At 45.3% G+C, this 14,205-nt stretch overlaps 1 protein-coding gene across 1 annotated transcript in view; it reads left to right on the top strand.

Annotated features, from left to right (window-relative positions):
• The first annotated feature begins 6,577 nt into the window (after positions 1 to 6,577).
• Positions 6,578 to 14,205, top strand: part of LOC143281079 (uncharacterized) — a 35,012-nt gene continuing 27,384 nt past the window's right edge. The window contains exon 1 of the mRNA XM_076586018.1: positions 6,578 to 7,306. The gene's annotated coding sequence lies outside the window, so the exon portion shown is untranslated. The remainder of the gene's footprint in view (positions 7,307 to 14,205) is intronic.

Genomic DNA, 14,205 nt, shown 5'->3' with positions numbered 1-14,205 from the left:
GGAGATTGTTCTGCTGAGTAAAGGGTGGAGATTGTTCCCGTCACACCTGCGGGGTAAAAGGTGGAGATTGTTCCGCCACACCTGGTGGGTAAAGGGTGGGGATTGTTCCGTCACACCTGGTGGGTAAAGGGTGGGGATTGTTCCGTCACACCTGGTGGGTAAAGGGTGGAGATTGTTCCGTCACACCTGCGGGGTAAAGGGTGGAGATTGTTCCGTCACACCTGGTGGGTAAAGGGTGGAGATTGTTCCGTCACACCTGGTGGGTAAAGGGTGGAGATTGTTCCGTCACACCTGGTGAGTAAAGGGTGGAGATTGTTCCGTCACACCTGCTGGGTGAAGGGTGGAGATTGTTCCGTCACACCTGCTGGGTGAAGGGTGGAGATTGTTCCGTCACACCTGGTGGGTAAAGGGTGGAGATTGTTCCGTCACACCTGCTGGGTAAAGGGTGGAGATTGTTCCGTCACACCTGGTGGGTAAAGGGTGGAGATTGTTCCGTCACACCTGGTGGGTAAAGGGTGGAGATTGTTCCGTCACACCTGGTGGGTAAAGGGTGGAGATTGTTCCGTCACACCTGCTGTATAAAGGGTGGAGATTGTTCCGTCACACCTGCTGTATAAAGGGTGGAGATTGTTCCGTCACACCTGCTGGGTAAAGGGTGGGGATTGTTCCGTCACACCTGGTGCGCAAAGGGTGGAGATTGTTCCGTCACACCCGCTGGATAAAGGGTGGTGATTGTTCCGTCACACCTGGTGGGTAAAGGGTGGAGATTGTTCTGTCACACCTGCGGGGTAAAGGGTGGAGATTGTTCCGTCACACCTGCTGGGTAAAGGGTGGAGATTGTTCCGTCACACCTGCGGGGTAAAGGGTGGAGATTGTTCCGTCACACCTGCGGGGTAAAGGGTGGAGATTGTTCCGTCACACCTGGTGCGTAAAGGGTGGAGATTGTTCCGTCACACCTGGCGGGTAAAGGGTGGAGATTGTTCAGTCACACCTGCTGTATAAAGGGTGGAGAGTGTTCCGTCACACCTGCTGGGTAAAGGGTGGAGATTGTTCCGTCACACTTGCTGGGTAAAGGGTGGAGATTGTTCCGTCACACCTGCTGGGTAAAGGGTGGAGATTGTTCCGTCACACCTGCTGGGTAAAGGGTAGAGATTGTTCCGTCACACCTGCTGGGTAAAGGGTGGAGATTGTTCCGTCACACCTGGTGGATAAAGGGTGGAGATTGTTCCGTCACACCTGGTAGGTAAAGGGTGGAGATTGTTCAGTCACACCTGCTGTATAAAAGGTGGGGATTGTTCCGTCACACCTGGTGGGTAAAGGGTGGAGATTGTTCCGTCACACCTGGTGGGTAAAGGGTGGAGATTGTTCCGTGACACCTGGTGGGTAAAGGGTGGGGATTGTTCCGTCACACCTGCTGGGTAAAGGGTGGGGATTGTTCCGTCACACCTGGTGGGTAAAGGGTGGAGATTGTTCCGTCACACCTGGTGGGTAAAGGATGGAGATTGTTCCCATCTCTCAGATCAACATAATCATGCGCAGACCTGCGAGTGCCTGAAACCCCTTCGTGTGTATACGCACGCAGAAAATCGAACAAGCACGTTAAAGATGCTGTAATTTATGTTAGCGTTCGGTGGGCTAAGGAAACAAGAACATACCCAGCATGCACACCCCCGAAAACGGAGTATGGTTGCTTTTATGGCGGGCTAAGTAAACAAAACGGTCGTACACGTAAAGTGTTAAATGTCTGCGTGAGTGTGTGAATGCGTTTCCTGACTGAATGACACAGGAAACGAATGATGAGCGCCCAATGGCAGCTGCCAGTCGGCTGTACCCCAGGAAAGCAGCCTGTAGTGGAAATAACTCCGTGTTTGTAAAGCGCTTAGAGCTTGTTCTCTGTCCGAGCATAGGCGCATCACATGTATGTATCCATATCATCATCATCATAATCATCACCATCATCATCATCATCATGTCAAACTGTACTAATTGGGCCTGACAGCCAGCACGCACACTCACACCATGATTGTGAGGTGACGCTCTCTCTACAGAAGGAGTTATCTGTCCCTATGTGACTGACTCACAGGCAGTGGGCGTGTCCCGGAGATCAGCATTCCACTGCAGGCACATCCAGTGTTGTGCTTCCTTTCTTTCTCTGGATCTTGCTTTGCTTTTCTCAAATCTTCTTCTTTCACTTGATTCTTTTTCAAATCTTCTTCTTCTTCTTCTTCTTCTTCTTCTTCTTCCCAAATCTGTCTCTGCATTTCTATCGATCTCTCTATCATTCCTCTCTCTCTCTCTCTCTCTCTCTCTCTCTCTCTCTCTCTCTCTCTCTCTCTGTCTTTCTCTCTCTCTCTTTCTTTCTCTCTCTCTCTTTCTCTCTCTATCTTTCTTTCTTTCTCTCTCCCTCTTTCTCTCTCTCTCTTTCTGTCTTTCTCACTCTCTCTTTCTCACTCTTTCCTTTCAGTTCTCTCTCTCTCTTTCTCTCTACCTCTTTCTCTCTCTCTCTTTCTCTCTCCCTCTTTCTCTCTCTCTCTTTCTGTCTTTCTCATTCTCTCTCACTCTCTCCCTCCCCTTCTCTCTCTCTCTCTCTCTCTCTCTCTTTCTCTCTCTCTCTTTCTGTCTTTCTCACTCTCTCCCTCCAGTTCTCTCTCTTTCTCTCTCCCTCTTTCTCTCTCTCTCTTTCTGTCTTTCTCACTCGCTCTTTCTCACTCTCTCCATCCCCTTCTCTCTCTGTCTCCCTCTTTCTCTCTCTCTCTCTTTCTGTCTTTCTCACTCTCTCCCTCCAGTTCTCTCTCTTTCTCTCTCCCTCTTTCTCTCTCTCTTTCTGTCTTTCTCACTCTCTCTTTCTCACTCTCTCCCTCCCCTTCTCTTTCTCTCTCTCTTTCTCTCTCCCTCTTTCTGTCTCTCCCTTTCTGTCTTTCTCACTCTCTCTTTCTCACTGTCTCCCTCCCCTTCTCTCTGTCTCTCTCTCTCTCTCTGCCTTTCTCACTCTCTCTGTCTTTCTAACTCTCTCTTTCTCACTAGCTATCCCTTCTCTCTCTCTCTCTCTCTCTCTCTCTCTCTCTCTCTCTCCCTCTCTCCCACACCCTCCTATTTCTATCCCCCCCCTCCCCCCCCCTCTCTCTGTCTGTGTCAGTGACAGTCGCCGTCTCCCACAGATCATGAGAAGTGACAGAGCATTGAACGTCAACCTCAAAGCAAGACGTTACCCACTCGGCAGTTCTGATAGTGCCGGTATACCCCTAGTTTAATGGCATTTAAAGAGGGGGCGGAGGGGGGGGGGGCAGGGGAGGGGGGGGGGTGCTTTGTGCCAATGGCCGTGATCGGTGTTATAAAGCGGGATTCATGGGGCGGTTTCACGGTTGTTGGAAGGGGGAGGGTAGGTGGTTCATGTGTGCATGTACCTCTAGAAGTAGAGTTACCGTTTTGTCGTTCGCGGTTGTTGTGGTGGTGGTGTGGTGGTGGTGAGTGTTAAGGCAATGGATATCATCAGTTGTTGTTGCTGTTGTTGTTTCGTTGTTGTTGTTGTCTGGCTGGCTTGGTTGGTTGTGTTTGGTTATCAGAGTGGATATTTCAATAAAATTTTGCCAGGGGACAACACAATTGTTGCCATGGGTTTTTTCAGTGTGCCAAGTGCATGCTGCACACGGGATCTCGGTTTATCGTCTCATCCGATTGACCAGACTTGAGAGAAAGGGCGAGAGCGCGATTCGAACCCAGTGTATCGGCGGATGAGCTTCTTAACCATTCTGCCACCTTCCTCCCAAAGGAAGAAAACGAACAACTACAGTGACAAAAACAAAACCAAACCAAAACGAACACAAAAAAAAAAAAAAAAAAAAAAAAAAAAAACACGCAGCGTGCGACGATACTGTTTCATTCAAACAAAAACGAAACAAGATAAAAACAAAAAACAGGGCTCCCCCTCCTACCCCCAACCCAGCCTCCTCCTCATTCCTTCTTCTCCCCAAGTCCCTACCTCCTCCCACAAAAAAAAGAGAGAAAAGAAAAAGAATAAAAGGTAGCAATCCTCTTCAGCCTGGCACCATTCCCTGATACACATGCCGACCGCAGTCAGTGCCAGTGTCTGCAACTAATGCAGCTGTCGATAGGTTGTATGCAGGACCAGTGGGTGTCTATTGCGTAACAGAGGATTGTTGGGAAGAGAGAGAGAGGGGTGGGGGGCGGTTACCTGTGTGGGAGGTACTTTGGTACCGTTGTATGTTGGAGAGATAGAGAGGGGTGACACATGGAAAGGGAGAGGGGAAAGAGAAAAAGTGAGAGTCAAAAGAGAAAAAGAAAGCGGGTAGTGAGGTGTGAAGGGACCGACAGAGAAGAGAGACAGAGAGAAGATGCGATAAAGGAAATAAAAATAGAGAGGAGAGAGAGATTGGGGAGAGAAAGGATGGAGGAAGAAAGGGAGGGAGAGATGGAGAGAGAGAAGGAGAAAGAGAGAGATGGTGTGTGTACACACACACACACACACACACACACACACACACACACACATACATCAAGTTCAAGAAATATTCAAGTAAAGTACCTACATTGAGAAAAAGGGGGGGAACAGGAATCTATATCCATATAACAAAGCAAGATGGCATATACACTCACACACTAGGGGGAAAGATTACAAAAGGAGAATCAGGAAGCATATACGACTCAAGCAAAGAAAAATTAGGACAGCAATAAAACATTCACACACTAGAAAAAAACCGTTATTGACTGAAAGAGAATAGATCAGATATTGTGATGAGTCACCTGCAAAGTTAGGTTTTTAAAAATAGAAAGATTTGCAGGCTGTTTTTCAGAAGCTGATGCTGCTTTTATCTTTATATATTCTGGCAGGGAGTTCCAAAGTATCCCGCCTGAGTATGCTAGACTAGTTTTAAACAGACTAATTGATTGCTATTGTTGTGTTGTTGTTTTATAATAATGTTGTTTGCATCCCTGGACTGATTCAAGGGGAATCATGCAGTTACAGAAGAGGGAGCTAATCCATCAAGAATTCGATGCATCGTAATTGCTTTATTGCATTGCAGTTTGTATGTTAAGGGAAGGATAGCAAGTGTGATATAGTTTTCGGGTATCAGTGTAGAAGATTTTAGGAGTACAACTTTAAGAGCTCGCTTATGAATTCTAACTAGTGGCTTCAAAGTACTGGCGCTGCAAAGGTCAAATAGGGTGGGTGCATAATCAATAGAAGATTGAACATGTGTGTGATTTAGAAATTTTTTTTATGAAAAATAAAAGGTTTTCCTGCATTAAGAAAACGTTTAACTCTGGATATCTTTAACACTTTTCAAGAGATTCGCTTGCATAAATATTCAGTGTGAGGTATCAAGAAAGGTTGTTATCTCTGGAAAGTCCAGAAATGTGATGGGGGAGGGGGGGATGGAAGTGGGAGACACGTGAATTATTGTTCAGACATACTGTCCACACAATGGAGTTCGTTGAATGGTAATTTTTAGGCATTACTTCGGTTGCATGGGTCCAAACAATGCTCCATGATGTGGCCGCTGTGCAATTACACACAAACACACGCGCGCGCGCGCTGGAACTTAATTCGCTTAGAGACGAGGCAGTGGTCAACTTGCACGCAAAACGCAGGCTAGCAGCCAATGTTTGTCACAACATTTCAATGCTGCATCAAGCACTCCGGAGTTTGGAAGTATGAAAACCGTTTCTTTCCAAGTTTAGCGTTCCGATCAGTCAGAAACACAAAGAGTGGACACTTTTCTCGTTCTTTCCGACAACCAATGAAAAGCTGCCAAATATTTGGTTTGCAACTCGTTATACACTGGGCAGTCAAAAAATAAGCATTCCATCTTCTTCGGTGTTAAGACAGAAGGGGCGTTTCTTTAGCTCGGTATTGGTGGCACGTGCCTGTGTTTGTTACAATTCATATCTGTAATACAAAATCTGTGTGTGTGAGGTTGTGTGTGTGGTTGAGCCTGCGCGCACGCGTGCAGTGTGTGTGTACGCGCCCCATCTCCCTCCCCCCCCCCTCCCCACCTCCCCTCATGCCTCCACCTTTCACTTTTTCCACACCCCACCCTTCCTCTCCACCCTCTCCCCTCCCCCACCGACCCCCCTCACTGTTTTTACTGTCGTCCTTGTGAACATCGTAACCCCCGTCCCACCTTCCCCACCCCGTAGACCAACAACACCACCCCCACCCCCTTCCACTCCCTTTCCAAACTGTCCACCCCTCCCCTCCCCACAACACCCGACTCCCCAGTGTCCCCTTCACCCCCCGTCCCCCTGCCCCCGCCATTTCACCCTCACCACACACACACACACACACACACACACACACGGGCGACCGTCACTTCATTTTCTTGCTCAACGAGCAGGCGTGACGTGTGGATCGTGTGTTGCAGGAGGGAGGGAGGGGGGCGGGGAGAGGAGAGAGTCTTGTTGGCGTAAAAAAAAAAAAAGCGAGGGGAGGGGGGAGGAGGTACAGCCCCCTCCAAGATGTTTTTTTTTCTTTTACCTGTTTTACGGTCACACAACGTGGTGTTGGCCTGAACGGGGAGGGCGACTCGCTTACTTTGTAGATCAACTGAAAACGTGCAGCTGGGCGGCTCTGTCTGTTTCGCTGTCAGTCAGATACAGCCAATCACACGACCTGCGAAAGGGTGTCTTCCGTTCTTGATGTCCTTTTTTGTTTGTTCCTTTTTGCCTGAAGCTGAGGGGATTGTTTGTTAGTTACGGAGATATTTTTCAACTGACGAGGAGGAAAAAGGGGATGTTTAAAACTGGAAGACTAATGTATTGAATGAAAGCTGAATGCGAATGACCTTACAAACTGGTGGATATGGCGTTACCTGCGGATGAACATGAGGTTGCACTTGACAGAGAATATTGGTGACGTTACGATTTGGAAAAAAAAACAGAAAAAAACGACTGTTGCAAATGGAACAATGTGATTGTATAATTTTGCTGATTGCTTCGTATACTGGAAAGAAACTTAGCAAAGAATCAAAGCTAAATATAACAAAAGCAAATTAAAGGGAAAACAGAGTGAGAAACTACAGAAAACACACATGAAACTCCCTCAGTGCTAAATCAGTGGACGGTTTCTATGTGTACACAGTCATCTTTAAAACGCTTTTTGTGGGTTTTTTGTTGTTGTTGTTGTTGTTTTAACGACAAAAGTGTGCTCTTGTGACTGGAATCTTGAAGAGAATCAGTTCCCTGCAACTTCCTCAGAAAGCAGAAACAATGATCTTCCAGATGGAAGGAAGGAACACTTTGCATTGACTCTTGCCATCATCTGCAGGACGTCTGATCCATATCTAAGGTTGGTACAGAACTATGCCTTTTTTAACATAATTTGCAAGCACATAGGCCAATGCTTGTGTTTGTTAATGTTGCTATTTACCTGTTCAATGGCTCGCTCGGCTGATATCAGATATTGACATTAGCCTGCAGTTGGGCCAACAGTAAAGTGAGAGCTGTATGATCAATGGTTTCTCTGATGCGATGAGAAGTCATTTACAGCTTAGTCTTTTGTGAAGGACTATAACAAAACCAGGAGGAAAAATTACGCTGGCTCTCGGTCCTGTAGTCTTGGGGGAAAGTTGTCATCTTGGAACCATCCCAACGCCGACTGTCATACAGCCCTCTTGGCCAAGAGAGTGGGGATGTATCTTGGGCAAGACACTCTCCACTATAATCAAATTCTTGCCCAGATAGTCAGGACAGCAGTTGCCCCCCACCGCTGTTCTGGTGGTCATAGTCGAACACGACAGACAGACAGACATCCATACGTACATACATACATGCGTACATACATACATACATACATACATACATCCAGTTTATGATGATGAAAATGATGGTTGTGATCTTCATTTTCACTTATGTATAATTGTGTGTGGTGTGTGTGTGTGTGTGTGTGTGTGTGTGTGTGTGCGTGCGTGCGTGCGTGCGTGCGTGCATGTGTGAGTGAGTGTGTGATGTGCGCGCACTCGCGAAAATGCACGTGCTCTTCACTGTCAACGATTTCGTCTGTTTATCTGCCTGTGTGTCTCTTCAGTTAATGATGACGAGGATGGGGTTACTTTGGCGTTTGACTCTTACCCTCTTAACATTAATTGACAAAATAATCCTGAAAGAAATCGCGAAGCTCTTCTGTTTAGATCCGCAGATAAAATGACATTACGTGAACATCTTCAGCACGAACAACACAAATCACTCAACATTCCTCAAAAGGAACATTTAAAAAAGAGAACCTACTGGTTTGATATAATTATAAACACACATACATCCTTCCCTGTTCAAAACAGCAGTTTATCAAACAAAGGCACACAGCAGTTTGCGTGTGTTGTGAAATTATTTGTTGTGTTTTTTTGTTTTTTTCAGAAATCGAAAAGAAATAGTTTAATTGAACACAGGAGGTATACACTCCTAATCATCGTCCATGTTTAGGGAACTTTACAGTTGGTTTGTGTCACATTCCCTATCCAATCAATTTAAAAATTTGCCATGACTGTTTCAACCAAACAAACAAAACCAAAACCACGAGAGAAAAAAATAACGACATGAAATCCAACTCAGCAAGTTCGGCCATCAAGCTATTCACGACTCACGGCAGAAATGAAAACCGTGTTTTTAGCTGTTGTCACATGAACGTGTTGCACGTGGCGGTTAACGCGTGACTGCTCATGCGCATTGTCCTGGCTAAAACCCACGCTCGCTGCTGATTGGAGCAGATGATTTCCATTCCGGTGCTCGTCAAACTGTACCCATCCCCCTCTTTTTTCAGAATCAGGACAAACATGTTTTCATCATTGTGTTGGTTTTATCTGTATCATATTATGTCTTTCAAATTCTCCTGGCTAATGAAATCAAATCAAATCAAAAATACGTATTAATCCACGTGGAATTTCATGATTTCCTTTCTTCAATTACCAGATGATCAAAAACCGTAAATGCGTTATTTCCGTTATTTATGACTGTTTTCAGACGAAGCGTGAAGTTACGTCTCATTTTCGGTATCCATGCAGAAACATAATGCTCCCCCAAACATTGTCCCCTTTCAGTTTTCTGTTGGCTTTGGGGACAGTCAGTTTGACTTCACAGAAACTTGGCAAGGAGCCAAGGCAGGAGAATCAGACATCATGTCAAGGCGGTGAACCCCGTGAATCTACCTCTTTCACTGTCTACACGGTCAGTGAGGAGGTTTTGGACTTCAGGTTCACACTGCTTAAATCACATAATTGTTTATTGTGTTTGTTTTTTTACTTATTTGCTTATTAAAAAATATTTGTTTCATTTCAAGTTAATGTTTTACACAAACCTCAGTGGGCGGGGAAGAAAGGTGGCCGAATGGTTAAGACGATCATCTGCCAATGTAGTGTCCGCGAGGGTCTGGGTTCGAATCCCGGTTTCGACCTTTCTCCCAAGTTTGACTGGAAAATCAAACTGAGCGTCTAGTCATTCGGATGAGACGATAAACCGAGGTCCCGTGTTCGGCACGCACTTTGAGCACAGAAAAAGAACCCATGGCAACGACAGTATTGTCCTCTGGATCAGTCCGCGCGCTTTGACACCCTTGAAACAGACACTGCGCACTTGACTCGTTGTCCAGTTGCGGAAAGGTCCAGGAAAGCTCCATTTTGAAGACGTTTACGGGGTGTTGGTTTGGATGTGATCAGCAATGGCTCTTCCTCTCGCTCTGCCCTCTTTAACAAACACCATAAGTTGATCTTCTTTGAACATCCCTTTTAAAAAGTTAAAGCGTTTGTGGTCTTCGCTGATAACTCCCGAATATTTTGTCAGAAATTGAGAGTATCTACTCGCCCTTAAAAGTGAGGGTGAGGAGCAAACCAAGGATGACACCGTCCGCTCTGTTGCTGGGCGACAGCATGGCGATGAGAGACAGTGACTGACAGACAGAGAGAAACAAACAGGCAGAAACCTCCCCAACCCTATTCACACACACACACACACACACACACACAGCTAAACAACAATAACTTGTCAGTTTCAGTTTCATCACATCGTCACATGTCATTGCACACCCACGCACGCACGCGCACACAGTCACATACACGCGCGCGCGCGCGCTCTCACAAACATACACACACACATACACGCACGGACGCACTCACTCACTCACACTCTCTCTCTTTCTCTCTCTCTCTCTCTCTCTCACACACACACACACACATACATACATACATACATAAATATATATATATATATACGCGTACACACACACACACACACACACACACACACAGACACACACGCACGCACGCACGCGCGCGCTCGTGCGCCTCTCACAGCTGGGCCAGTCATAATTCACACACACACCCGTGACTACACATCACCGTAAAATACCTCCCTCCCTTCCCCCCCTCACCTCCCCTCTCCCCTCCCTTCCGGCCCCCTCACCCTCCCCGTCCAAAAGCGAAATCACCCGAACGAAACGAAGACTAATTGAACTCCTCCCCCCCAACTCCTCGTAAAGACTCTCAGGTGTGGCAAAGGTCTTTTGATCTTTTCTTTTTACCTGCTAACCCCACGACGTGAGCCGCGCAGGTGCCTGGGGTAATAGCGTTCAAATGAACAGAGAAAGACAGGGAGAGGGGAAGGGGGGGAGGAAGCGTGAGACGAGAGAGAGAGAGAGAGAGAGAGAGAGAGAGAGAGAGAGAGAACACGAACGAACGAACGAGCGAAAATGTTGAATGAACATCCGCCTTACTTCTCTTTCTTACCAAAGTATTATTTTGTGCATGTACTTATGTTGTTCATTTGTTTTTATGTTTTTATGTTTTTCTTTTCTTTTCTTTTCTTTTTTCGTTTTCTTTTTTTTCTTTTGAAGGGGGTTGGGGGGAGTGACATAATTGAAATTTATTCATGTAATGTTGTGCTTTTGTATTGAGTATTTGTTATATAATTGCCTTTTGATGACTGCAGGATGAAAACAAGCCATTTGTGCTTATTCCTTTTTTTTTCCTAGTATAAAAGGTTCGTTTGTTCGTTCACACATCTGTCTTTTCCCCCTCACTAAGCTGGTTCGTTCGTTCATTCACATTTCTGTCTTTTTCCCCTCACTAAACTGGTTCGTTCGTTCATTCACACTTCTGTCTTTTTTCCCTCACTAAACTTGTTGGTTCCTTCACACATTTGTTTTTTGTGCTCACTAAACTGGTTCGTTCGTTTACACATTTGTCTTTTTTCCCTCACTAAACTGGTTCGTTTATTCATTCACACTTCTGTCTTTTTTACCCTCACTAAACTGGTTCGTTTGTTCGTTCACACATCTGTCTTTTTCCCTCACTAAACTGGTTCGTTCGTTCGTTCACACATTTGTCTTTTTTCCCTCACTAAACTGGTTCGTTCGTTCACACATCTGTCTTTTTTCCGAGGCACAGTTAGAGTGATGATCGGAGGGAAAAGAAAAATTAACATCTGACACAAACGGAGGAAAGTCTCAGCGCCACAATATCTGATAGATTTTGTGTGACAGTTATGGCCCTTTCTTTGCATATTTATCTCTGACCTCAGACAGCCCCGTCACAGTGATTGGTGCTGCTAACCCTTCACGTGCTATGACGTCGTCAGCTGTGATGGAGCCTCTAAAAAGTTCAGAAACTTAGAAAGCCACCCCACAATAAAACGTACTGGGTGGCTCGATATTAAAGCACCTCTCCCCCCTCGCCACCTCACTAGAACCCCCGCCCCCAGCTGTTATTGTCAAAGAGAAAGGAGGTTGAAGGGGGATGGGGGGACAAAGTCAGAGGGGGTAGGGGGGGGAGGACCAAAAGTGGGTTGATGCATCATGAAGCTGATGTGGCTGACTAACGTGGATCTTAGTGGTGCTTCCAAGAGAACAGGCGCTGACTGTTGAGGCAATGACATGCCACCCCAACCACCCTTCTCACTCGTTTGCACGCCCGCGCGTACACACACACACACACACACACACACACAGAGAGAGAGAGAGAGAGAGAGAGAGAGAGAGAGAAGTCAGTCAATCGCTTGTCTGACATAAATCATGCAAACAGTGGTCGATAGCTTTCGAAAGAATAGTCCTAGACTCGGGTCGGAGTCGTTATTTTTCTCTTTACATTCTATTGCGTTAATTCATGTCTGTTTTATTCATCACTTCAGCAAAAGTGACCTTTCTGGTTGGTGTACATTCCTGTCCTGTGGAAACTTTTCAGTGGTCAGAAAAATAAAACTGGTACAATAGACACTGAAAAGGTAACTGCCTTTTCCCCAGTAGTTGTAAAAAAAAATCCGCGTTTGAGTCTTTCTTTTTCTGACCATACTCTGTGTGTATGTCTCTGTCTGTCTGTCTGTCTCCGTCTCTGTCTGTCTATCCCTGTCTTTCTGTCTCTGTCTATATCGCTGTCTGTCTCTGTCTGTCTATCTCTGTCTTTCTGTCTCTGTCTGTCTGTCTGTCTCCGTCTCTGTCTGTCTATCCCTGTCTTTCTGTCTCTGTCTCTATCGCTGTCTGTCTCTGTCTGTCTATCTCTGTCTTTCTGTCTCTGTCTCTGTCTCTGTCTGTGTCTCTCTCTGTCTCTCTCTCTCTCTCTCTCTGTGCTCAAACCAGATAAATGTCGAGACCCTGAAGATAAATGTCCATTTTGTGATCGCACCGAAAGCGAAAATCATTTCCGTTTTGATTGTCCATGTTACTTCGCTTTAAGAGATAAATACAGTGTAAAGCATTGTCTGCAAACAGACGTCATCAAACTCTAGCTTACTTATTACAGAACGAAGATACTCTTATGTCTGAGAGATTTAGCGATGTACACTTTTCACGCCTTAAGATTTCGAGATCAGTTGCTTACACTTCAATAGTATGTATGTCTTATGAATTGTATGTATTGATGCAGTGTCTACATGTCTTTTGTCCTTTTTTCATTCATCATCATCTCTCTCTCTCTCTCTCTCTCTCTCTCTCTCTCTCTCTCTCTCTCTCTCTCTCAATTACTACAGTTTGCTGTGCCCAGTCCTGTAGCTCCAGTTTACCACCGGCGACCTCAAGACCAGGCAGGGACCAAACAGACGGACAACACAGACAGTACAGGGCCTCATTGTGATGATAAACACAAGATAAACACTGGGCGGCACTGGATACCACAGAAAACAAACACTGCCTTAAAACCCTGGCCACTCCTGTTCTTGTGGGAACTTGTCGCTTCCTCGGCTAGTTGAATACTGCGTGTAGAGCTCATGGTTTTTCCAGCAATGGCAGGCTGTCGTTCAGAGTAGTAGTAGTAATAGTATTAGTAGAAGTAGTAGTGGTAGTGGTGGTGGTGATGATGTTTTATACAGCGCCAGTCTCGATATAAAGCTCCAAACGCATAACCGCTTAGCAGCAGCAGCAACAGTAGTAGTTGTAGAAGAAGTAGTGGTGCTGGTGGTGCTGGTGCTGGTGCTGGTGGTTGTAGCAGCAGCAGTAAAACATAAGATATATCTAACACTTTTTCTTCCACGGTCAACACAAAATCACCCCAGAAAGACAGGCCAGCGTAACAACAGTGGCTCATCATCACACACAGCGCCCACATGGACATGAAGGCCTGACGTTTCTCTTACAGCCAGTGAGTGAATGTTTCGTGCTGTTTCTTGTGTCACCGTGACCATGTGTATGGTTTACAGCGGTTTTCAGTGTCACGAGAAGTCAAAGTCAAAGTCAAAATTTTTATTTCAAGATGGTAATTAATAAGCAACGACTGCTTTTTTTTTTTTTTTTTTTACATCAAGCCATCAGAAAAAATGAAAAAAAAGAAAAAAGAAAAAAAAGGAGAAGTGGAGAGATACATAGAACAAAACCACAAAAGTGCTAGAAATATAGTTACGTGCATACACGAATCGTGCGAAAATGAAACACACATTAGCATTTACAACACATTTACAACACATCCCGTTTCGCATACACATACATCCTCTTACAACACCAAAGGCATATACAAAACAAATCATGAATTTGGTAAACAATAGATATAGATTTGTATTATTGTTCATCTTTTAAACAGATAATAAGGTAATTTTTCATAATTTTCTTAAACACATTTTTATTCGTTATATCTTTTAAAGCGAGTGGAAGGTTATTCCATAAGTTTCCACCAGAGTATAGGAAGCTGGATTTATAAAGGTTGTTTCTAGGTCGAGGTATACATAACATATGGTTGTGTCTGTGGTCATTTTAAAAAGTTTCTGTAATCTCTTGGGGAG

Source organism: Babylonia areolata, chromosome 1, assembly GCF_041734735.1.
Source record: "Babylonia areolata isolate BAREFJ2019XMU chromosome 1, ASM4173473v1, whole genome shotgun sequence".
In the NCBI taxonomy this organism is placed as follows: Eukaryota; Metazoa; Mollusca; class Gastropoda; order Neogastropoda; family Buccinidae; genus Babylonia; species Babylonia areolata.
Note: the sequence above shows the minus strand (reverse complement) of the source record. Positions and strands in the feature narration are given on the sequence as shown.